A 12,574-nucleotide genomic window follows, 5' to 3' on the forward strand; every position below is an offset into this window, starting at 1 on the left:
GCTATTTTTAAAGGATGCTGTTCCACTATAAGTGACTGATTGTCTCTGCTATTTGAAGAAACCACTCAAGTTATTTAAGCTGTTGCGCATATATATTCAGCTCTTTATAAACATATCTGCTGCTAATCACAATTTTTGGCGCTTTTTAGTGTATTTTATGATTGTACCGTCACAGTATTTTATTATAATATATTTTATAGACCTTGTTTTATGATTGTTACCTTAATTTGAAAGTAATTAAAGTTAGTGGCTTAATATCTTGAGGTGTGCCCAGTCTTTTATATACTTCTTAAGTTCTATATCTTCTTTAAAATCTAAGCCACTATTTTTAAATACATAAAAACTTTGCAATCTAACATTTAAAAGCGAATATCATTTCCTTTTTTTCTACAGCTTTTTCCTTACTAATCCTCATCAAAAATGCTTTTATCTGATCCTTAACAAAATCCCACCATTCCAAAATATTACCATAAAACTTCTTCTTAGAACCCAACTTCCTATAAAATATACAAAAACTGTTTCTAACTTCTTTATCCTCCAAAGCGTCAGGTTTTTTTTTTTTTTTTACTCCTTTTCTAAAGTTAAATCACACTATTAAATTTCTTATCAGAAAAACAACAGACATCTGATTTAAAACTTTTAGATTCAAAGTGTTCTGACACAAAGAAAAAATCTATTCTAAATTCAAAATTTTTATTTCTCCACGTTATTTCGGCCTTTTTTTTTTTTGAACAACTTTCAAATTCCCTAAATCTAAAATACCTTTTAAACCATAACTGAACTATCTTTTTTTCTATTTAAATGACAATTAAAATCACCTCCAACAAATGTAGGGTCTGTGCCTGAAATAAACAATTGCAATACTTCAAATAATTCTTTCCTCTTACTCTTTTCCGGATACGCATAAACACTAAAACACTTTATTTTCGGATTATTTCTCTGCCACTATCATTAAAATTCTTCCTATCTCCCATTCTTTTTTACATAAAAAAACCTATCCCATCATTCTTATTTTCATTTCCTCCTGAAAACACAACATTACCTTTCCTTAAATACTCATATTCAATCTTTCTCTTAATATTACATTATTGGAAAAAAAAAAATCTACATTTTCATTTTCTAAGTATTCATACAGTGCAACTCGCTTGAATTTTCTATTTAACCCTTGAACATTCAAAAAAGCACACCTAATGTAGGGCTAACTCCCCCGCCCTCATCGACTAGGAAAACTTCATGTATTTCAAAAAAATTTGAATCAGTAGAGCTTGGTGACAAAGATCCCAACAACTCTGTTGATCTTTTTTTTCCAAGTGCTCCAAGAATATCGTCATCAAATAACTTTCCTTCTCACTAGGCCCCCTCTTCAAACTTTTGACCTCCATCTCCATTTGATCCTGACCACACGGTAAACTACTGTTGTCACTGCTACTTGTACAAGGTTGACTGTCACCAAATTCTTTTTAATTCCCCCACTTCCACTTTGAGCATCGAGATTGCTTTTTCTTGAGGTGTTTCCTTTTTTGGGGGCTCTACCCCCTCTATATCCACATTTCCATCCCTTTTTTCTTTCCCACCTACTGACTCTTCCCCCACTTTTTTCTACATTTCTCAACACCTCACCTTTCACCTCTTTCTCTTCACCTCTCACTTCTGTCTCCATTTCAACATTTCCTTGTGGGGGAGAATATTTTGATATTGCTCTTGTTCCTTTTTGGGCATTGATCTTCCTGATGAATATCATGATTACAAGTGTTACATCTCCTACATTCTACATCACTATGTCCATATTTTCTGCAACCTCTGCAGTATTTGGGCATACCATAAAAAAAAAAAAAAAGATACCCACAAACACCATTTATGAAAATTAGAGGGGGTGGTCTCGCCACTCCACCCTCCTCTTTTGGATCTTTCCTAAATGTCACAGTATAAACTTTTTTCCCAGTCCACACTCCAAAGCTTGTTTTTCCATAATTTTTGAAGATTGCTTTGTCACAAAATTGATACAAGTAACTTGTTACCTCTTGAACAGACACAAATGGGCTATACATATTGACAGTCACTAATTTGCTCTGGTATTGGAACAAAGGTACTACCTTTATACCCTTGAAGACATCTTCCCCTCTGTCCCTCTGTTCCTCTCATAGGGGGCAAAAGTCTTCTCACATAAATCAAGACAAATTAGGGAAATATCGTATATCCCCCCTAGAAAAAAAGAACTCTGAACACAAAAATAATATACTTTTTCCAAACAAAGAATTGGACACAGAATATTTTGGTAAATGTATGATACTCTGATGCCACAAAGAACCGAACAGTGTCTTTTAAGCCGTATTCCTCCGGATGTGATCCATCCCTTTGGTTCCTCCTTTCTCCATCAGCAAACTCCATCCTGAGATCTCCTTTTCTTCAATCCAAAAGAACAGCACGGAAAGAGCTGTGATCGCCACCGCCCAGTCGAAAGGACTCGCAGCCCGAAGAATTCCTCCACTATGCTCCGGATCCCGATGTCCTGAAAAGTAGGCCACCACTTCCTCCCACCCCGAATAGCAGCAAGCCTGTAGATCACAAGAAAGGCCGAGGGTAGGAATCCGTAATTACCTACTTACCTCCTGACCCCAATCCGCCAAGATCGGAGCCAAAAGGCAGAAAAGAGTTCCCCAATGCAGAACACTTCTCAAGGCGACAGCCTACAGGCCCCAGCCACATTCCAGGAGCCTTGCTGTCACAAACCAGGGATAGCGTGTGTCCTCCGCTCTGCCCTCACGCTCCTCTTCGGGTTGCCCACCTGATGCACGCCTACTTTTGGCCACTCCTTTTCTTACACATACCTCCTGGTGCCGAAGCACACCAGACTGATAGGAGGAGGGAATGGAGGAGTGAAAAAAAAAAAAAAAAAAAGCATTGATGATTGTGATGTCATCCCATGATTAGCCCCTTGTGACACATGCAGTGTTCCGTCCATTGTCCGCAGAGGAGGCCCAGCTGCTGATACAGACACAGTGCTGGGCAACTTTCTCGCCCCCAAAAACCACTTCAGAAGATACACAAGTGGGAGACACAGGCTTACTTTACTTACTTAAGGAATAGAAAAGCAAAATGGTATCATCCAGCCAGCTTGCTTGAAACGTGTCAATTTGGAAGAACAGAGGATGCCATGTGCACAACAGCCCAATCCCCAGGTGCGTAAAGGTCCAAACACTTCATTCAGTTGATAAGCCAATTAATTAATCAGTCTTAATTGGATTTGGAGTGAGGAGACTTGGCGGGTGCCAGAACCTACAGCAGCAGTAGGAGATGGACAAAGTAGCTGCAGGTATGCAGCAAGCAGCACAGCACAGGGGAGAGAAACCGCTGGAGCTGGAGTGCACGGACTGAACAAGGACACATACAGCTTTCCACTTGTTTGCTGAAGGTCAGAAGGATTCTTGCAATCAATTCATTCTGTTTTTTGATACTGGATTAGGTGCACCGGTCTTGGAGGTACTGCGATACCAGGTCAATGCGTGGAGTGGACAGAGCAAGCTCTTTTTCCATCTCCCTGTTCGAAAAATCAATTTAATACATGGTCCCTAGATAGGGGACGCATCAGATATTAAACTGATAAGATTTTTTTATTTTTTTTTGACCATTCAGAATGGTTAGTAAGACATTTCTCAGCATAAGCTTTCAAAATCTCATTACTTCGCCATCATCATTATAGTACTTTTAATAATTACAAAGAACTCAAAACAAGATCATGAAAACACAATATACATTATACTTTAAGCTGAGTGGTAACAAAAAAAAAAAAAGAAAGAAACGAGCCTCTAGTCTGGCCTTAAACCTCCAGTCCAAGCGTAATACACCATTACTGTCATTGTTTTCTCAGAAATCCACATATCACTTTTCCACTCTTGTGGTACAAACTCTTGGTCGAATGGATGCACTTTAAAATGGTCAAAAAAAACTAAAGTCTGTGCTCACCCATCAATATTCTTACTTTGTTATATATATATTATCAAGATGAACACCTGATTTTTTTCAGCTCGTCTATTTTTTCCCATAAATCCTTATTATGTATCCACCGTGAAGCTATTTCTTCCTTCTTTTCTTCTCGTTTTTCATTATTTTCTTCTCTATTTTAATCTCAGAAACTTGCTCTTTCGAAGGGCAAAATTCAGCAAACACTTTATTCTCCTTTCCTTGATCATTACTTCTTTATCAATACACTGATCTTTTATTTGTTCTAGTTTTTTTCCCATTAATATTTATTCTTCCTTCAGAAAAAGCATTCTTTCCTTCTTTTGTCATTCCAAATCTCCAGCGTATTCAGAAAATCCTTTTCAAACTTTACAATTATTCCATTATTCTCCAAATAATTCTTAATTTCTTGTATTTCCACAAAAGGGGTCGTCCATTCCAACCACAATCTTTCTTAATGGTCCAACACAAGAAACAAAAACTTCTATTTCCGAAAACAAATCAAAATCTTCATGCCATGCATTAAAAAAGTCTAAACATTTTTTTCGGACAAAAAGTCACATCAAACGATCTCCTTTTGATACTCTTTTGCATACAAAAGATTTCCTCTTTTGCAATATTGCCATAATATTTTAGCAAATTCAATACATAACCTTCATCCCAAGTCTTCTCCGAATCCTTTTTGCAGATAAAGGAAAGGCAGTTTCTTTTCTCCACTAAATTGAGCTTCCACTCAGATTCTCTCAGAAATTCCAATGCCCCCCGCAGCTATATGCGGTGACAGAGGTGATCGCCTCAGGACTAAGCCGCCCCCCAATAGCAGCACAGGCTCCAACTGCGGCTATAAACCACAGCCTTCACCTGAGGCGGAGGGTCCGGGGCACCTCTGGCCCAGCCCAAGGCAATACCTTTTGATTTTTTAAATTATTTTATTAAAATGTAACAAAAGACTGTACATAAACAATGTCAAAATACGGTACAAAAAAAATATCCTGGACATAACGAAATAATCATATACAGTACACAAATTAGACAAACCCGTCACTCTAACAACCTAAAACCTATACCAATAACCTGGTGAAAATAATCTTTATTTAACATCATCCTTCCTTTACATTCCCCTTTAAGACGCTAATTTTCATTTCTGAAAGAAAAGGAAACAGAATTAGTCATCTTAACCAAAATCGCAATTTTTTATACTTTCAGATACCATTCTTTTCCTGTCACAAAGTACATAAAGAAACAGTCTTCCACGGATCATGCCCAGACATTCATTCACACCCACACCACTCTGAAAACCAAAACGTTGTGTAAATCCCACAAAGCCTCTTTCACACAATTTACAATAAACCACAACACTCTTGCTGTCTCTCTACTCACACCACACAAACCATACATCATCACATGAACAGTCAACACTTCAATCCCAGTCAAACCTTTTATCAACTTCCCTATACTTTTCCAAAACATTCTTTGAATACTCACATTCCCAGAATAAATGAAAATAACTCACACCTTCCACATCCTTCTCTTGGACATACCTCACTATTGACATTTCTCCTTCTACGCTGGAATTCCCTACTTGGTAAACACTTATGGGTCACCATCCACGGCAAATCTTTCTGCCTGTTTGTCAATTCTTTATTACATACATTTTTCCAAACATTTTTGCTCTCGCTTTCAGTCAAACCTTCCACACATTCAACAGTCTCTCTAACTAACAATCTTTCTTACTCTCACACCAGTCCTACGGTTCCTTCTGATGCACCTGTCTATCCTGATGTAGAACAAAGGGGCATCAAAACCTGTTGGTACTCTCAGGTCACTAGCTATCAATTTGTACTTTAACAACACCCTCCCAGACAAATACCTCAACATACAACCATACACATTATCCTTCAAGTTATATAAAAACTCACATACTTAACAGCCAGAAATCGTTCAATATCCATCAATCCTTTCCCACAATTTATTATTTTCTTTACCACTTTCTCCCGTTTCAATTTCTCCATTCTCGAGTTCCAAAAGAACAAAAACACCATTCTAATGATTTTTGCCAAACATCTATCTGGTGGAGGAAAAACATAATTAATATACAACAAAATATGCAAAATTACAGATTAATTAATACTAACACTCTACCCTCAATAGACAAAGTCCTTGTAGACCAAAAATTTAATTTATCCTGCACTCTTGTAACCGCCCTCTCCCATACAAGTCGTCATTAAATATTATCCCTAACACTTCAATACCTCCCTCCTTTACAGGCCACACACATATATCATTCTCCCATCAATCCCAAAAGAATTTGCACCCACTTTTATCCACATTTAAATTGAAACCCACTCATCAGACAAAAACATTAAATAAGTCATTTTGACCTCCTTACTGCTGCCATAGACTTACATACTACTGTAACATCATCCATATAACCAATCACACGCACATCCTTTCCCCTACTTCCAGGAACCTCAACTCCCCTCATCACTTTATCCCGTCTAAACATCCCTAATAATGGTTCAATCACACAAATAAACTAGATTGGAGATAATGGGCAACCTTGCCTCACTCCAGATCTAACGCACACTTCTTTACTAAGAAACCCATTCACCTGAACTTTACTCCTAATTCCTTTATACAGACATCTAATCCAACTAATCATTCTATCAGGAACACCCATTCTCCCCAAAACTTTAAACATAAAAGCATGCACTACCCTGTCATATGCTTTCTCAAAGTCTACAGCAATTACAGCCACACCTTGCTTTCTATTCTTACAATCATACAATACATCCCTCAAACCTAACAAGCACTCAGAGATTCTTCTATCTGGTACATCACACATCTGTTCCTCAGCAACCATACACTCCACTACACTCTTAAGTCTATTTGCTATTACTTTTGCAATGATCTTATAATCACAATTTAAAAGGGCTATCGGCCTCCATTTTTTTAAACACCTCTTTTCTCCCTTTTTGAACAGCAGAACAATTATGCTTTCCATCATGCTTTTTGTCAAATTCCCTTTTTCCAACACCTCCTTACATACTTCCCACACATAATCCCCAATCTCATCCCAAAACATACAGTAGAACTCTACAGGCAAACCATGACTACCTTCATCCCATTCACAGCATCTTCTATTTCCCTTTTCCTTATATCACTGCTTAAAAAATCCCTATCTACCATATTCAAATTACTGAAACATTCCTCTTCTAAACTACAGTCACGACTCTTGTCCGAAAACAACTCAGAATAAAATTTCCACACTTCATCCAACACCTCATCTTTCCTCAGCACTTCCACTCCATCCTCTCTAAACACACCATTTCAGTTTTTTTGTTAAAGGCCTTCTTAAAGAAAAATGTAGTACATTTCTAATCTTTTTCTTTGACTTCGACTCTTGCTTATGCAATAATTTTCTTCCCTCTTTTATCTTCAGTTTCTTTAGTTTCTTCAATATCACGCTCCACATCCATACCTAAACGCTTCTCTTCATACAAATAATCCAACCTTCTCTGCCACCTTTCATACTCGCTCTTTTCTTCCTTTCTCGCATCCTTTCTTTATAAAAAAAAAACTTAGTTTCCTGTTTTACCCATTCCCACCACTCAGACACACTATAAAGTTCTCCTTTCCTAAATTCCCAAATCCTAAACCACTCCCTATATTGTTCACAAATACACTCATCCTTTAACAAAGATACATTCAATTTCCATACACTTTTCCCATATTCATAAATACCACTGGTGCTTACCAGACATTCAATCCAGGCATGATCCGTGAAAGGACACCACTCCGGGTCGTTCAAATATACATAGATAGATGTGCGTGCTACTATGATACTAGGACTTATTGCGTAAATAACCCCGCTTGTTGTTCACACCACCATCTCAAACCATATACCACATTCGCTGATACCATCTTGTTCACTTTCAGAGTTCAACAAACTGTCATTTGTTTTTATATTATGTTCTTTATATATATTTTTTCCTATGTTCGATGTGTATGTATATAAAAATTCCCTTCTATAATTTTTCATCAAATCGAGATCTTGATGCATGTATCCTGTGACTTATACAAATACGTATTATTTTATTTTAGATTTAAGACTGCTGAAGAAGGCCCTTGACAGGCCGAAACGTCTGGTCATTATTCTCTATATATATATAGCTGTGAAATTTGCACTGGAACTTGATCATGTGATGATAAAAAAATTAAATTTAAATAAGCAAAGAAAAAAAACTGTGTGCTGCAATTTTTCTATTATTTGAGTACGACTGAACAAGTCCTTGCTGGCACCAGTGAACCAAAAACGGAGTGCGGTACTCCAAAATCTAACACTGATCCGTGAAAGGAACTCTTCTCCTCTTAAAATCCATTACGGCAATAGATCTGGAAATAAAAACAAAATCAATTCTTGATGAAACATTCCCCGTATTACTAAAATACGTATACCCAATAGAACCATCATTCCTCTCTCTAAAGGCATCTTTAAAGTCAAATAAACTAACTGCTTTAGTCATTTCCCTGTAATATCTACACCACTATCCCCACCACCATGCAAATTACTTGTCTCCTCAGCACCTATAGTACAATAAAAATCCCATACCAGGAAGGTCTTCGGCCTCCCCCCTATAAAAAAAATACAATTTCTAAAATACTTCTCCCCTTTCCTTCCTTCCAGTCGGCGCATATACATTAAATCATCTATAGCTCACACCTCTAAACTCAAAATAAACTAATACCCTCCACTGAATAACATGAATCACTTTCTTTATTCCCCTTAAATAATACCCAAACCACCCCCCCCCCCCCACTCCCCCATTCATTTTCTGTGATACCGACCATACCGCCTCACCATCAGACCATACAGCATTTCTCGGTTCCTCTTGTAAGTTACATTCCTGTAAACATAAAACATCAAAAGAATAACCAGAAATAATATCGAAAATTGCAGTTCACACTAAGGGAACCTACAGTGAACTGCATGTCATTTTAAGTAAAGAAAATAGCAACACACATCACATCATCAAGAATTTGGCTTTTTCCGACTAAAACCCCTCCCTTTACCCCTGGATCCTTGGGCAGAGGTCGCGGAAGTTCCAGGTGGATTCTCCCCTAAACTTTCTTTCCTAATGTACTCCACGCTTTTTGCAAAGTGTAAGGTCTTTGCCAGATTTTTCACGGATCCTCTTTCTAGGTATGGCGCACCCAATGAAGAGGCAGAGGAGTCTGAGTCAATGGAGCCAGTGAGAGACTCCCCTTCATCCCCTCCCCCCTTACTTGGGAACTCCTCAATTTTCTGACTTGGAGGAGTTGAACTCTCCTCCTCTTGTTTTGTTTTCAAGGATGCTTTGTCCACAACCATCTCCCCAGTATCCTCAGAAAACTCTAAACCTGGACCCTGGACTTCCTCCCCTTCGGCCCACAACAAGTCCAGTATTACCTCTGGGGTAGACTCCTCCACTGGAGCTGGTACCACTAGAGGAGGAGAAGGATCACCCCTCAAAGCCGCAGCATAAGTCCTGGTCTCTCCAGATGCCTGCACCTCATTTCTGGCCAAGTGCAACCCGGAGCCACACAGATGACATTTGCGGCCCCAGTCACAATCGGAGGCCGCATGTCCTGTCTCCAAGCAATTCCTGCAAACTTGTCGTTTAGTGCACTGTTCTTGGGTGTGGCTAAAGCCAAAACAGTTCCTGCTAAATTTAGGCTGACCAGGGTTGCATAGATATCCCTGGTTTACGCCAATAGAGAAGTTCTGTGGAGGGTGACATAACCCGCCAACTCCACCCACACTCTCCTCATACCATTAAATGTCCCCAGAATATTTATCTTTTTCTCTATCCCAGAAACAAAGGAACAGTACCTTCTGAGGAAACCCCTGCACCTCCTTATCCCGGACAAAGGGGTTGTACATATGTACCATCATAGGAACTCGTTCCTTGGTATCGCAGGCAACGAAGCGGATCCCTTGAAGTTCTGGCCACTGAGCAAGTGTAACGGTCACGTACACACACACACAGGGGGGAGGATAGTGACCACTGTGCTCCACCCTCACCCCTGGCCCTGCCTACTTGCCTCACGGGTCCTGATGACAGGGGACAACTTGACAGAAGTCCCTAACTTAGTATACGTGCGGGAAGGACAGACAAGACAAATAACGGAACGTGAACGGACCAGGTCAATACCAAGAGAGATACGCAGTACCAAGGAATAAGCAGAGAATAGTCAGAAGAAGCCGAGGTCAAATACCAGGAGAGAGACGAAGTACAACAGGAGTCCGCAAAGAATCGTCAGGTGGGAGCCGGGGTCAGAATACCAGGAGAGATGCGCAGTACAGGAGGAGCAGGCAGAGGATCGTCAGGGAACACAGGATCAGGTAAGTATGCAGGAAACCAAACAAACGCCAGATACCAAATTAACAGGCAACCTGTGGCCAGCAGGCTGGCAGGCCAGCGCCACATGACCTGCACCCGGGAGAACAGCTGAGCACCGAGTGTCCAGTTCCGTGCTCAGACTTCCCCTGGTTAATGGGGGAACGGAGGACGCCGGCCGCGCACGTCTCCTCCTGCCCCCTGTCCGTCCCACCCCATTACCTTTGTACAGCAAAGGGACGCCAACAGCGCTGAGGAGAGCAAGCACCTCGGCTCCTCGGATAACAGGTCCTCATGTCGCTCAATGTTTCAAAGGACACGTCGTAGAATCCCTGCTGCAGAAAGGCCTGTAGACAGAGGTTAGAGTCATGCGGCATCTTCAAATCTTCTTCCAGGACCGTCTGCTGGACGTGGAGAATTCCGTAGTCTCTCCTCTTCTCCTCTGCAATAAACAGCCGAACTGTATTAGGAGCGCTAGGTGAACTGGCCATGACTTGCCTCACCTCTCAAAGGATCGCCTTCCTGTTGCTCAGGGACTAAGCCACCGCCCATAGCAGCAAGGGATCCAACCACGGCTATAAACCGTGGCCTTCACCCAAGGCCGAGGGACCGGGTACCAAGGCCAAGAAGCGATACCCGGTCGGCTTCGACAGCAAGGCCGATGCTCCCCAATGCAGAACACTTCTCCAGCCACATTCCAGGAGCCTGCTTGCTCTCACAAACCAGGGAGAACATGCTTCCTCCGCTCTGCCTTCTCCATCATGCTCCTCTTCGGGTTCCCCATCTGCATAGCACTGCCCACCCGATGCACACGTACGTCCTGGTGCCAAAGCGCACCAAACAGAAATACAGAGAAGAGGAGGGAATAGAGGAGTGAAAAAAAAATAATGGATTGTTGATTGTGATGTCAAGGTGGAAACTGGGCGGGTGCCAGAACCTACAGCAGCAGTAGGAGATGGACAGGCTAGCAGCGCAGCACAGGGGAGAGAAAAAGCTGGAGCTGGAGTGCAGACTGAGCAAGGACACACACTCTTTCATCGGCTTAGACAGCAAATCATACTTCCGAACAAAACTCTCAATCACAGCATACCATTCAAGACATATAAAAGACACAGGTACAGTCGCATCCCTCACACTCCATCTCAAACCATACAGCATTCACCCAGCCAAGTATCTCGCCATACACGCACTTTTTGTTTGTTTATCAAGCAAAACAACGAACATTTTAATATAATTAAGGCCCAAAAACACTTCCAAATTTGGAAAGTCCAACCCACCATTCTGCAATTTTTTATACACATATTCCCTCTTTAACTTTTCCATTTTACTTCCCCACAGAAATATGTAAACCAATCTTTCCACCTTTTTAATATTTCTGGTACGGCCAGGATAAATTCCCGCCACAAAAAGGACAATCGGCAAAACAACCGCTTTTATTATTAGGACCTTGCCAGTCAAAGATAGCTGACGCAGTCGCCAAAAATTCAGCTTACGTTCCACTTTCTTACCGCATTCATCCCAACTTTCATTCCCTTTAAGGTCATCATTCAGCCACATACCCAAAACTTTCACCGCCCCCTTTTCATTCTGCACATTCTCCAGCATCACACCATCAGCCCCAAAACATTTAAACACAGACTTACCCCAATTCACCTTAAACGCAGACGCACCACAAAACAAATCCAACCACAAACGTCCTCTCCGCATAGTCGCCAAATTATCACTGACAATCACCACATCATCCATATAACCCAGACACTTCACAGTCTTACCCATACTACCCGGCACAAGTAAACCTTTCATCACCTTGTCCTTCCGCAACAAACACAACAGCACCTCAATCACACAAATGAACAAAACAGGGGACAGCGGACACCACTGCCAACCTGCAGCTTTCCACTCACAAAACCATTCACCAAAATCACACTTGAAACATTTTTATACAAACTTTTAACCGCATCCACAAACTTCTGAGGAAAACCCATTGCCTCAAGAACCCCAAACATAAAAACATGCGCCACTCTATCATACGCTTTCTCAAAATCCAAAGCCAACAACATACACTTCTGCTTCCTCACCAGACAGTCCCCAATCAAATCTCTCAACAAAAACAAATTTTCACTCATGCGTCTCTCAGGCACCGCACACACTTGATCCTCATCCACCACAGCACCAACCACTCGTCGCATTCTATTCGCCAACAACTTACTATACACTTTGTAATCAACATTCAG

The 12,574-nt window shown here is 40.7% G+C and overlaps 1 non-coding gene across 1 annotated transcript; it reads right to left on the minus strand.

The window, feature by feature from the left end:
* Positions 1–3,458: 3,458 nt before the first annotated feature.
* LOC122942831 lies at positions 3,459–3,650 on the minus strand. The gene has a single exon (XR_006390736.1). It is a non-coding gene; the product is annotated as a U2 spliceosomal RNA (small nuclear RNA).
* Between the last annotated feature and the right edge of the window lie 8,924 nt (positions 3,651–12,574).

This window comes from Bufo gargarizans, chromosome 6 (genome assembly GCF_014858855.1).
Source record: "Bufo gargarizans isolate SCDJY-AF-19 chromosome 6, ASM1485885v1, whole genome shotgun sequence".
Lineage (NCBI taxonomy): Eukaryota > Metazoa > Chordata > Amphibia > Anura > Bufonidae > Bufo > Bufo gargarizans.